The sequence below is a fragment of the Cnephaeus nilssonii genome, assembly GCF_951640355.1.
Source record: "Cnephaeus nilssonii genome assembly, chromosome: 16".
NCBI classification, from domain to species: domain Eukaryota; kingdom Metazoa; phylum Chordata; class Mammalia; order Chiroptera; family Vespertilionidae; genus Cnephaeus; species Cnephaeus nilssonii.
In genome coordinates this window covers 1,812,952-1,824,753 of record NC_137087.1, presented here as the reverse complement: position 1 = coordinate 1,824,753, position 11,802 = coordinate 1,812,952, and positions in this window count along the sequence as shown.

The following is an 11,802-nucleotide window of genomic DNA, read 5'->3' as shown; positions in this document are numbered from 1 at the left end:
GGTTCAAAAGCAGTTAAAAGCTCTCCCCTCTGCAGAAGGTGACTGAAGCTGCTGAGTTTTCAGCTGAGCCCCTTGCGCACACATCCTTCCCACAGCACTGGCTTTATATTGGCAGATTATATGGTCTTCTTACAGAGATCGCGCCCTGCCATCGCACAGGCTCACATCTGCTAGAGGGACTAGCCATCCGGGCTTGCCTGGGACTGAGGGTGTTTTAACATGTGGGACCTTCAATGCCAACCAGAGACGTCTGGGGAGAACGGACAGAGCGGTGATCCTCAGGCCCGGAGAGCCTGGGAAACATCAGCTCTTCGTGGAGGCCTCAGCACGGCCTGATCCTGGCCTCACAGTAAGGAGGGCCTGATGGCTTGGTCTGTCATAGGTGGAAGGAAGGATTCCCTGCTGTGGGACCTGGGCTTGGCCCTCTGGACAGACCCTACACTGTCTCCAGCACCCCGGAGACCTGGCCGCCCCCATGCCCACCAACGTGCAGAAAGGCAGCACCTCTCCTTGGGTTTCCCACCAAGGACCTGGAGTGAAAGGCCAATCAGGCAGGTCCCTCTAGGGCAGGTCCCTCCAGAGCAGGTCCCTCTAGAGCAGGTTCCTCTAGAGCAGGTCCCTCTAGGGCAGGTTCCTCTAGAGCAGGTCCCTCTAGGGCAGGTCCCTCTAGGGCAGGTCCCTCCAGAGCAGGTTCCTCTAGAGCAGATCCCTTCAGATCAGGTCCCTCTAGAGCAGGTCCCTCTAGAGCAGGTCCCTCTAGGGCAGGTCCCTCTAGAGCAGGTCCCTCTAGGGCAGGTCCCTCCAGAGCAGGTCTCTCTAGGGCAGGTCCCTCTAGGGCAGGTCCCTCCAGAGCAGGTCCCTCTAGGGCAGGTCCCTCTAGGGCAGGTCCCTCCAGAGCAGGTCCCTCCAGAGCAGGTCCCTCTAGGGCAGGTCCCTCCAGAGAAGGTCCCTCCAGAGCAGGTCCCTCTAGGGCAGGTCCCTCTAGAGCAGGTCTCTCCAGAGCAGGTCCCTCCAGGGCAGGTCCCTCCAGAGAAGGTCCCTCTAGAGCAGGTCCCTCTAGAGCAGGTACCTCTAGGGCAGGTCCCTCTAGAGCAGGTCCCTCTAGGGCAGGTCCCTCTAGGGCAGGTCCCTCCAGAGAAGGTCCCTCTAGGGCAGGTCCCTCTAGGGCAGGTCCCTCCAGAGCAGGTCCCTCCAGAGCAGGTCCCACCGGGGCAGGTCCCTCCAGAGAAGGTCCCTCTAGAGCAGGTCCCTCTAGGGCAGGTCCCTCTAGGGCAGGTCCCTCCAGGGCAGGTCCCTCCAGAGCAGGTCCCTCTAGGGCAGGTCCCTCTAGGGCAGGTCCCTCCAGAGCAGGTCCCTCTAGGGCAGGTCCCTCTAGGGCAGGTCCCTCCAGAGCAGGTCCCTCTAGAGCAGGTCCCTCTAGGGCAGGTCCCTCCAGAGCAGGTCCCTCTAGGGCAGGTCCCTCTAGGGCAGGTCCCTCCAGAGCAGGTCCCTCTAGGGCAGGTCCCTCTAGGGCAGGTCCCTCCAGAGCAGGTCCCTCCAGGGCAGGTCCCTCCAGAGAAGGTCCCTCCAGAGCAGGTCCCTCTAGGGCAGGTCCCTCTAGAGCAGGTCTCTCCAGAGCAGGTCCCTCCAGGGCAGGTCCCTCCAGAGAAGGTCCCTCTAGAGCAGGTCCCTCTAGAGCAGGTCCCTCTAGGGCAGGTCCCTCTAGAGCAGGTCCCTCTAGGGCAGGTCCCTCCAGAGCAGGTCCCTCTAGGGCAGGTCCCTCTAGGGCAGGTCCCTCTAGAGCAGGTCCCTCTAGGGCAGGTCCCTCCAGAGCAGGTCCCTCTGGAGCAGGTCCCTCTAGGGCAGGTCCCTCCAGAGCAGGTCCCTCTAGGGCAGGTCCCTCTAGGGCAGGTCCCTCCAGAGCAGGTCCCTCCAGAGCAGGTCCCTCTAGGGCAGGTCCCTCCAGAGCAGGTCCCTCTAGGGCAGGTCCCTCTAGGGCAGTTCCCTCCAGAGCAGGTCCCTCCAGAGCAGGTCCCTCTAGGGCAGGTCCCTCTAGAGCAGGTCCCTCTAGGGCAGGTCCCTCTAGAACAGGTCCCTCTAGGGCAGGTCCCTCCAGAGCAGGTCCCTCCAGAGCAGGTCCCTCAAGGGCAGGTCCCTCCAGAGAAGGTCCCTCCAGAGCAGGTCCCTCTAGGGCAGGTCCCTCTAGAGCAGGTCTCTCCAGAGCAGGTCCCTCCAGGGCAGGTCCCTCCAGAGAAGGTCCCTCTAGAGCAGGTCCCTCTAGAGCAGGTCCCTCTAGGGCAGGTCCCTCTAGAGCAGGTCCCTCTAGGGCAGGTCCCTCCAGAGAAGGTCCCTCTAGGGCAGGTCCCTCTAGGGCAGGTCCCTCCAGAGCAGGTCCCTCCAGAGCAGGTCCCCCCGGGGCAGGTCCCTCCAGAGCAGGTCCCTCCAGAGCAGGTCCCCCCGGGGCAGGTCCCTCCAGAGAAGGTCCCTCTAGAGCAGGTCCCTCTAGAGCAGGTCCCTCTAGGGCAGGTCCCTCCAGGGCAGGTCCCTCCAGAGCAGGTCCCTCTAGGGCAGGTCCCTCCAGAGCAGGTCCCTCTAGGGCAGGTCCCTCTAGGGCAGGTCCCTCCAGAGCAGGTCCCTCTAGGGCAGGTCCCTCTAGGGCAGGTCCCTCCAGAGCAGGTCCCTCTAGGGCAGGTCCCTCTAGGGCAGGTCCCTCCAGAGCAGGTCCCTCTAGAGCAGGTCCCTCCAGAGCAGGTCCCTCCAGAGCAGGTCCCTCCAGAGAAGGTCCCTCTAGAGCAGGTCCCTCCAGAGCAGGTCCCTCTGGAGCAGGTCCCTCTAGGGCAGGTCCCTCTAGGGCAGGTCCCTCTAGAGCAGGTCCCTCTAGGGCAGGTCCCTCCAGAGCAGGTCCCTCTGGAGCAGGTCCCTCTAGGGCAGGTCCCTCCAGAGCAGGTCCCTCTAGGGCAGGTCCCTCCAGAGCAGGTCCCTCTAGGGCAGGTCCCTCTAGGGCAGTTCCCTCCAGAGCAGGTCCCTCCAGAGCAGGTCCCTCTAGAGCAGGTCCCTCTAGAGCAGGTCCCTCTAGGGCAGGTCCCTCCAGAGCAGGTCCCTCTAGGGCAGGTCCCTCTAGAGCAGGTCCCTCTAGGGCAGGTCCCTCCAGAGCAGGTCCCTCTGGAGCAGGTCCCTCTAGGGCAGGTCCCTCTAGGGCAGGTCCCTCCAGAGCAGGTTCCTCTAGAGCAGATCCCTTCAGATCAGGTCCCTCTAGAGCAGGTCCCTCTAGAGCAGGTCCCTCTAGGGCAGGTCCCTCTAGAGCAGGTCCCTCTAGGGCAGGTCCCTCCAGATCAGGTCTCTCTAGGGCAGGTCCCTCTAGGGCAGGTCCCTCCAGAGCAGGTCCCTCTAGGGCAGGTCCCTCTAGGGCAGGTCCCTCCAGAGCAGGTCCCTCCAGAGCAGGTCCCTCTAGGGCAGGTCCCTCCAGAGAAGGTCCCTCCAGAGCAGGTCCCTCTAGGGCAGGTCCCTCTAGAGCAGGTCTCTCCAGAGCAGGTCCCTCCAGGGCAGGTCCCTCCAGAGAAGGTCCCTCTAGAGCAGGTCCCTCTAGAGCAGGTACCTCTAGGGCAGGTCCCTCTAGAGCAGGTCCCTCTAGGGCAGGTCCCTCTAGGGCAGGTCCCTCCAGAGAAGGTCCCTCTAGGGCAGGTCCCTCTAGGGCAGGTCCCTCCAGAGCAGGTCCCTCCAGAGCAGGTCCCACCGGGGCAGGTCCCTCCAGAGAAGGTCCCTCTAGAGCAGGTCCCTCTAGGGCAGGTCCCTCTAGGGCAGGTCCCTCCAGGGCAGGTCCCTCCAGAGCAGGTCCCTCTAGGGCAGGTCCCTCTAGGGCAGGTCCCTCCAGAGCAGGTCCCTCTAGGGCAGGTCCCTCTAGGGCAGGTCCCTCCAGAGCAGGTCCCTCTAGAGCAGGTCCCTCTAGGGCAGGTCCCTCCAGAGCAGGTCCCTCTAGGGCAGGTCCCTCTAGGGCAGGTCCCTCCAGAGCAGGTCCCTCTAGGGCAGGTCCCTCTAGGGCAGGTCCCTCCAGAGCAGGTCCCTCTAGGGCAGGTCCCTCCAGAGAAGGTCCCTCCAGAGCAGGTCCCTCTAGGGCAGGTCCCTCTAGAGCAGGTCTCTCCAGAGCAGGTCCCTCCAGGGCAGGTCCCTCCAGAGAAGGTCCCTCTAGAGCAGGTCCCTCTAGAGCAGGTCCCTCTAGGGCAGGTCCCTCTAGAGCAGGTCCCTCTAGGGCAGGTCCCTCCAGAGCAGGTCCCTCTAGGGCAGGTCCCTCTAGGGCAGGTCCCTCTAGAGCAGGTCCCTCTAGGGCAGGTCCCTCCAGAGCAGGTCCCTCTGGAGCAGGTCCCTCTAGGGCAGGTCCCTCCAGAGCAGGTCCCTCTAGGGCAGGTCCCTCTAGGGCAGGTCCCTCCAGAGCAGGTCCCTCCAGAGCAGGTCCCTCTAGGGCAGGTCCCTCCAGAGCAGGTCCCTCTAGGGCAGGTCCCTCTAGGGCAGTTCCCTCCAGAGCAGGTCCCTCCAGAGCAGGTCCCTCTAGGGCAGGTCCCTCTAGAGCAGGTCCCTCTAGGGCAGGTCCCTCTAGAACAGGTCCCTCTAGGGCAGGTCCCTCCAGAGCAGGTCCCTCCAGAGCAGGTCCCTCAAGGGCAGGTCCCTCCAGAGAAGGTCCCTCCAGAGCAGGTCCCTCTAGGGCAGGTCCCTCTAGAGCAGGTCTCTCCAGAGCAGGTCCCTCCAGGGCAGGTCCCTCCAGAGAAGGTCCCTCTAGAGCAGGTCCCTCTAGAGCAGGTCCCTCTAGGGCAGGTCCCTCTAGAGCAGGTCCCTCTAGGGCAGGTCCCTCCAGAGAAGGTCCCTCTAGGGCAGGTCCCTCTAGGGCAGGTCCCTCCAGAGCAGGTCCCTCCAGAGCAGGTCCCCCCGGGGCAGGTCCCTCCAGAGCAGGTCCCTCCAGAGCAGGTCCCCCCGGGGCAGGTCCCTCCAGAGAAGGTCCCTCTAGAGCAGGTCCCTCTAGGGCAGGTCCCTCTAGGGCAGGTCCCTCCAGGGCAGGTCCCTCCAGAGCAGGTCCCTCTAGGGCAGGTCCCTCCAGAGCAGGTCCCTCTAGGGCAGGTCCCTCTAGGGCAGGTCCCTCCAGAGCAGGTCCCTCTAGGGCAGGTCCCTCTAGGGCAGGTCCCTCCAGAGCAGGTCCCTCTAGGGCAGGTCCCTCTAGGGCAGGTCCCTCCAGAGCAGGTCCCTCTAGAGCAGGTCCCTCCAGAGCAGGTCCCTCCAGAGCAGGTCCCTCCAGAGAAGGTCCCTCTAGAGCAGGTCCCTCCAGAGCAGGTCCCTCTGGAGCAGGTCCCTCTAGGGCAGGTCCCTCTAGGGCAGGTCCCTCTAGAGCAGGTCCCTCTAGGGCAGGTCCCTCCAGAGCAGGTCCCTCTGGAGCAGGTCCCTCTAGGGCAGGTCCCTCCAGAGCAGGTCCCTCTAGGGCAGGTCCCTCCAGAGCAGGTCCCTCTAGGGCAGGTCCCTCTAGGGCAGTTCCCTCCAGAGCAGGTCCCTCCAGAGCAGGTCCCTCTAGAGCAGGTCCCTCTAGAGCAGGTCCCTCTAGGGCAGGTCCCTCCAGAGCAGGTCCCTCTAGGGCAGGTCCCTCTAGAGCAGGTCCCTCTAGGGCAGGTCCCTCCAGAGCAGGTCCCTCTGGAGCAGGTCCCTCTAGGGCAGGTCCCTCTAGGGCAGGTCCCTCTAGAGCAGGTCCCTCTAGGGCAGGTCCCTCCAGAGCAGGTCCCTCTGGAGCAGGTCCCTCTAGGGCAGGTCCCTCCAGAGCAGGTCCCTCTAGGGCAGGTCCCTCCAGAGCAGGTCCCTCTAGGGCAGGTCCCTCTAGGGCAGTTCCCTCCAGAGCAGGTCCCTCCAGAGCAGGTCCCTCCAGGGCAGGTCCCTCTAGAGCAGGTCCCTCTAGGGCAGGTCCCTCTAGAACAGGTCCCTCTAGGGCAGGTCCCTCCAGAGCAGGTCCCTCCAGAGCAGGTCCCTCTAGGGCAGGTCCCTCCAGAGAAGGTTCCTCTAGAGCAGGTCCCTCTAGGGCAGGTCCCTCTAGAGCAGGTCCCTCCAGAGCAGGTCCCTCCAGGGCAGGTCCCTCCAGAGAAGGTCCCTCTAGAGCAGGTCCCTCTAGAGCAGGTCCCTCTAGGGCAGGTCCCTCTAGAGCAGGTCCCTCTAGGGCAGGTCCCTCCAGAGCAGGTCCCTCCAGAGCAGGTCCCTCTAGGGCAGGTCCCTCCAGAGAAGGTCCCTCTAGAGCAGGTCCCTCTAGGGCAGGTCCCTCTAGAGCAGGTCCCTCCAGAGCAGGTCCCTCCAGGGCAGGTCCCTCCAGAGAAGGTCCCTCTAGAGCAGGTCCCTCTAGAGCAGGTCCCTCTAGGGCAGGTCCCTCCAGAGCAGGTCCCTCCAGGGCAGGTCCCTCTAGGGCAGGTCCCTCTAGGGCAGGTCCCTCCAGAGCAGGTCCCTCTAGGGCAGGTCCCTCTAGAGCAGGTCCCTCTAGGGCAGGTCCCTCTAGGGCAGGTCCCTCTAGAGCAGGTCCCTCTAGAGCAGGTCCCTCCAGAGCAGGTCCCTCCAGGGCAGGTCCCTCTAGGGCAGGTCCCTCCAGAGCAGGTCCCTCCAGAGCAGGTCCCTCCAGGGCAGGTCCCTCTAGGGCAGGTCCCTCTAGGGCAGGTCCCTCTAGAGCAGGTCCCTCTAGAGCAGGTCCCTCCAGAGCAGGTCCCTCTAGGGCAGGTCCCTCTAGGGCAGGTCCCTCTAGGGCAGGTCCCTCCAGAGCAGGTCCCTCTAGGGCAGGTCCCTCTAGGGCAGGTCCCTCCAGAGCAGGTCCCTCCAGAGCAGGTCCCTCTAGGGCAGGTCCCTCCAGAGAAGGTCCCTCTAGAGCAGGTCCCTCTAGGGCAGGTCCCTCCAGAGCAGGTCCCTCTAGAGAAGGTCCCTCTAGGGCAGGTCCCTCCAGAGCAGGTCCCTCTAGGGCAGGTCCCTCCAGAGCAGGTCCCTCTAGGGCAGGTCCCTCCAGAGCAGGTCCCTCTAGAGAAGGTCCCTCCAGAGCAGGTCCCTCTAGAGCAGGTCCCTCTAGGGCAGGTCCCTCTAGAGCAGGTCCCTCCAGAGCAGGTCCCTCTAGAGCAGGTCCCTCTAGGGCAGGTCCCTCTAGAGCAGGTCCCTCTAGGGCAGGTCTCTCTAGGGCAGGTCCCTCTAGAGCAGGTCCCTCTAGGGCAGGTCCCTCCAGAGCAGGTCCCTCTAGAGCAGGTCCCTCTAGAGCAGGTCCCTCCAGAGCAGGTCCCTCTAGGGCAGGTCCCTCCAGAGCAGGTCCCTCTAGAGCAGGTCCCTCTAGGGCAGGTCCCTCTAGGGCAGGTCCCTCTAGGGCAGGTCCCTCCAGAGCAGGTCCCTCTAGAGCAGGTCCCTCTAGGGCAGGTCCCTCTAGGGCAGGTCCCTCTAGAGCAGGTCCCTCTAGGGCAGGTCCCTCTAGGGCAGGTCCCTCTAGAGCAGGTCCCTCTAGGGCAGGTCCCTCTAGGGCAGGTCCCTCTAGGGCAGGTCTCTCTAGGGCAGGTCCCTCTAGAGCAGGTCCCTCTAGAGCAGGTCCCTCTAGGGCAGGTCCCTCCAGAGCAGGTCCCTCCAGAGCAGGTCCCTCTAGGGCAGGTCCCTCCAGAGCAGGTCCCTCTAGAGCAGGTCCCTCTAGGGCAGGTCCCTCTAGGGCAGGTCCCTCTAGGGCAGGTCTCTCTAGGGCAGGTCCCTCTAGAGCAGGTCCCTCTAGGGCAGGTCCCTCTAGGGCAGGTCCCTCTAGAGCAGGTCCCTCTAGGGCAGGTCCCTGTAGGGCAGGTCCCTCTAGAGCATGTCCCTCTAGGGCAGGTCCCTCTAGGGCAGGTCCCTCTAGGGCAGGTCTCTCTAGGGCAGGTCTCTCTAGAGCAGGTCCCTCTAGAGCATGTCCCTCTAGGGCAGGTCCCTCTAGGGCAGGTCCCTCTAGGGCAGGTCTCTCTAGGGCAGGTCCCTCTAGAGCAGGTCCCTCTAGGGCAGGTCCCTCCAGAGCAGGTCCCTCCAGAGCAGGTCCCTCTAGGGCAGGTCCCTCTAGGGCAGGTCCCTCTAGGGCAGGTCCCTCCAGAGCAGGTCCCTCCAGAGCAGGTCCCTCTAGGGCAGGTCCCTCCAGAGAAGGTCCCTCTAGAGCAGGTCCCTCTAGGGCAGGTCCCTCCAGAGCAGGTCCCTCTAGAGAAGGTCCCTCTAGGGCAGGTCCCTCCAGAGCAGGTCCCTCTAGGGCAGGTCCCTCTAGGGCAGGTCCCTCCAGAGCAGGTCCCTCTAGGGCAGGTCCCTCTAGAGCAGGTCCCTCTAGGGCAGGTCCCTCTAGAGCAGGTCCCTCTAGGGCAGGTCTCTCTAGGGCAGGTCCCTCTAGAGCAGGTCCCTCTAGGGCAGGTCCCTCCAGAGCAGGTCCCTCTAGAGCAGGTCCCTCTAGAGCAGGTCCCTCCAGAGCAGGTCCCTCCAGGGCAGGTCCCTCCAGAGCAGGTCCCTCTAGAGCAGGTACCTCTAGGGCAGGTCCCTCTAGGGCAGGTCCCTCTAGGGCAGGTCCCTCTAGAGCAGGTCCCTCTAGGGCAGGTCCCTCCAGAGCAGGTCCCTCTAGAGCAGGTCCCTCTAGGGCAGGTCCCTCTAGGGCAGGTCCCTCTAGGGCAGGTCCCTCTAGAGCAGGTCCCTCTAGGACAGGTCCCTCTAGGGCAGGTCCCTCTAGAGCATGTCCCTCTAGGGCAGGTCCCTCTAGGGCAGGTCCCTCTAGGGCAGGTCTCTCTAGGGCAGGTCCCTCTAGAGCAGGTCCCTCTAGAGCAGGTCCCTCTAGGGCAGGTCCCTCCAGAGCAGGTCCCTCCAGAGCAGGTCCCTCTAGGGCAGGTCCCTCCAGAGCAGGTCCCTCTAGAGCAGGTCCCTCTAGGGCAGGTCCCTCTAGGGCAGGTCCCTCTAGGGCAGGTCTCTCTAGGGCAGGTCCCTCTAGAGCAGGTCCCTCTAGGGCAGGTCCCTCTAGGGCAGGTCCCTCTAGGGCAGGTCCCTCTAGAGCAGGTCCCTCTAGGGCAGGTCCCTCTAGGGCAGGTCCCTCTAGAGCATGTCCCTCTAGAGCAGGTCCCTCTAGGGCAGGTCCCTCTAGAGCAGGTCCCTCTAGAGCATGTCCCTCTAGGGCAGGTCCCTCTAGAGCAGGTCCCTCTAGGGCAGGTCTCTCTAGGGCAGGTCCCTCTAGAGCAGGTCCCTCTAGAGCATGTCCCTCTAGGGCAGGTCCCTCTAGGGCAGGTCTCTCTAGGGCAGGTCCCTCTAGAGCAGGTCCCTCTAGGGCAGGTCCCTCTAGGGCAGGTCCCTCTAGGGCAGGTCCCTCTAGAGCAGGTCCCTCTAGGGCAGGTCCCTCTAGGGCAGGTCCCTCTAGGGCAGGTCTCTCTAGGGCAGGTCCCTCTAGAGCAGGTCCCTCTAGAGCATGTCCCTCTAGGGCAGGTCCCTCTAGGGCAGGTCCCTCTAGGGCAGGTCTCTCTAGGGCAGGTCCCTCTAGAGCAGGTCCCTCTAGGGCAGGTCCCTCCAGAGCAGGTCCCTCCAGAGCAGGTCCCTCTAGGGCAGGTCCCTCTAGGGCAGGTCCCTCCAGAGCAGGTCCCTCTAGGGCAGGTCCCTCTAGGGCAGGTCCCTCCAGAGCAGGTCCCTCCAGAGCAGGTCCCTCTAGGGCAGGTCCCTCCAGAGAAGGTCCCTCTAGAGCAGGTCCCTCTAGGGCAGGTCCCTCCAGAGCAGGTCCCTCTAGAGAAGGTCCCTCTAGGGCAGGTCCCTCCAGAGCAGGTCCCTCTAGGGCAGGTCCCTCTAGGGCAGGTCCCTCCAGAGCAGGTCCCTCTAGGGCAGGTCCCTCTAGAGCAGGTCCCTCTAGGGCAGGTCCCTCTAGAGCAGGTCCCTCTAGGGCAGGTCTCTCTAGGGCAGGTCCCTCTAGAGCAGGTCCCTCTAGGGCAGGTCCCTCCAGAGCAGGTCCCTCTAGAGCAGGTCCCTCTAGAGCAGGTCCCTCCAGAGCAGGTCCCTCTAGGGCAGGTCCCTCCAGAGCAGGTCCCTCTAGAGCAGGTCCCTCTAGGGCAGGTCCCTCTAGGGCAGGTCCCTCTAGGGCAGGTCCCTCTAGAGCAGGTCCCTCTAGGGCAGGTCCCTCCAGAGCAGGTCCCTCTAGAGCAGGTCCCTCTAGGGCAGGTCCCTCTAGGGCAGGTCCCTCTAGGGCAGGTCCCTCTAGAGCAGGTCCCTCTAGGGCAGGTCCCTCTAGGGCAGGTCCCTCTAGAGCATGTCCCTCTAGGGCAGGTCCCTCTAGGGCAGGTCCCTCTAGGGCAGGTCTCTCTAGGGCAGGTCCCTCTAGAGCAGGTCCCTCTAGAGCAGGTCCCTCTAGGGCAGGTCCCTCCAGAGCAGGTCCCTCCAGAGCAGGTCCCTCTAGGGCAGGTCCCTCCAGAGCAGGTCCCTCTAGAGCAGGTCCCTCTAGGGCAGGTCCCTCTAGGGCAGGTCCCTCTAGGGCAGGTCTCTCTAGGGCAGGTCCCTCTAGGGCAGGTCCCTCTAGGGCAGGTCCCTCTAGGGCAGGTCCCTCTAGAGCAGGTCCCTCTAGGGCAGGTCCCTCTAGGGCAGGTCCCTCTAGAGCATGTCCCTCTAGAGCAGGTCCCTCCAGAGCAGGTCCCTCTAGGGCAGGTCCCTCCAGAGCTGGTCCCTCCAGAGCAGGTCCCTCCAGGGCAGGTCCCTCTAGAGCTGGTCCCTCCAGAGCAGGTCCCTCCAGGGCAGGTCCCTCTAGAGCAGGTCCCTCTAGAGCATGTCCCTCTAGAGCAGGTCCCTCTAGAGCAGGTCCCTCTAGAGCATGTCCCTCTAGAGCAGGTCCCTCTAGGGCAGGTCCCTCTAGAGCAGGTCCCTCTAGAGCATGTCCCTCTAGGGCAGGTCCCTCTAGGGCAGGTCCCTCTAGGGCAGGTCTCTCTAGGGCAGGTCCCTCTAGAGCAGGTCCCTCTAGAGCATGTCCCTCTAGGGCAGGTCCCTCTAGGGCAGGTCCCTCTAGGGCAGGTCTCTCTAGGGCAGGTCCCTCTAGAGCAGGTCCCTCTAGAGCATGTCCCTCTAGGGCAGGTCCCTCTAGGGCAGGTCCCTCTAGGGCAGGTCTCTCTAGGGCAGGTCCCTCTAGAGCAGGTCCCTCTAGAGCAGGTCCCTCTAGGGCAGGTCCCTCTAGGGCAGGTCTCTCTAGGGCAGGTCCCTCTAGGGCAGGTCTCTCTAGGGCAGGTCCCTCTAGAGCAGGTTCCTCTAGAGCAGGTCCCTCTAGAGCAGGTCCCACTAGGGCAGGTCTTTCTGACTCCACCCAATAGCAACTGGTGGAGACCCCTGCTCATGACCCCTGTTCAGATCCACAGCATATTTAATCACTGAGTTGAGCAAACAGGTTGCATTTTGATGTAGAAAAGGACCTTTTGTTTCTGACATCTTGTAACCTGACACCTCCACCTCTGGTTCACACTCTGCAGGTCCCTAGGGCAGTGTGCTTTGACAGGTTCAATAGCAGATGAGCCAATGACCTTTTCCTGGGATGGAGCCCCTGACAGCAAGCCTACCAGTTGCTTTTGGAGCTGGCGCAGGCTACCAGGCTGCTAGTAAGCACAGGGCCAGCCCTTTCCTAAACCGAAGCTTGGCACACCGGGTCCCAGGAGTTCCCTGCTGTTCTCAGGGCAGGGAAGTGCTGCAGGGTCCCCGGGGCCACAGGCTGGGCCTGTGGAGCACTGACCAGACCAGACGTGGAGTCTCCAGCCCCAGGAAGGGCCACCTCAACAGTTTGCCCCGATATAAGCTGGGAGATGAGTCAGCAGAGGGGTGGGCACAAGTGGCTGTAATGTGTGCGGT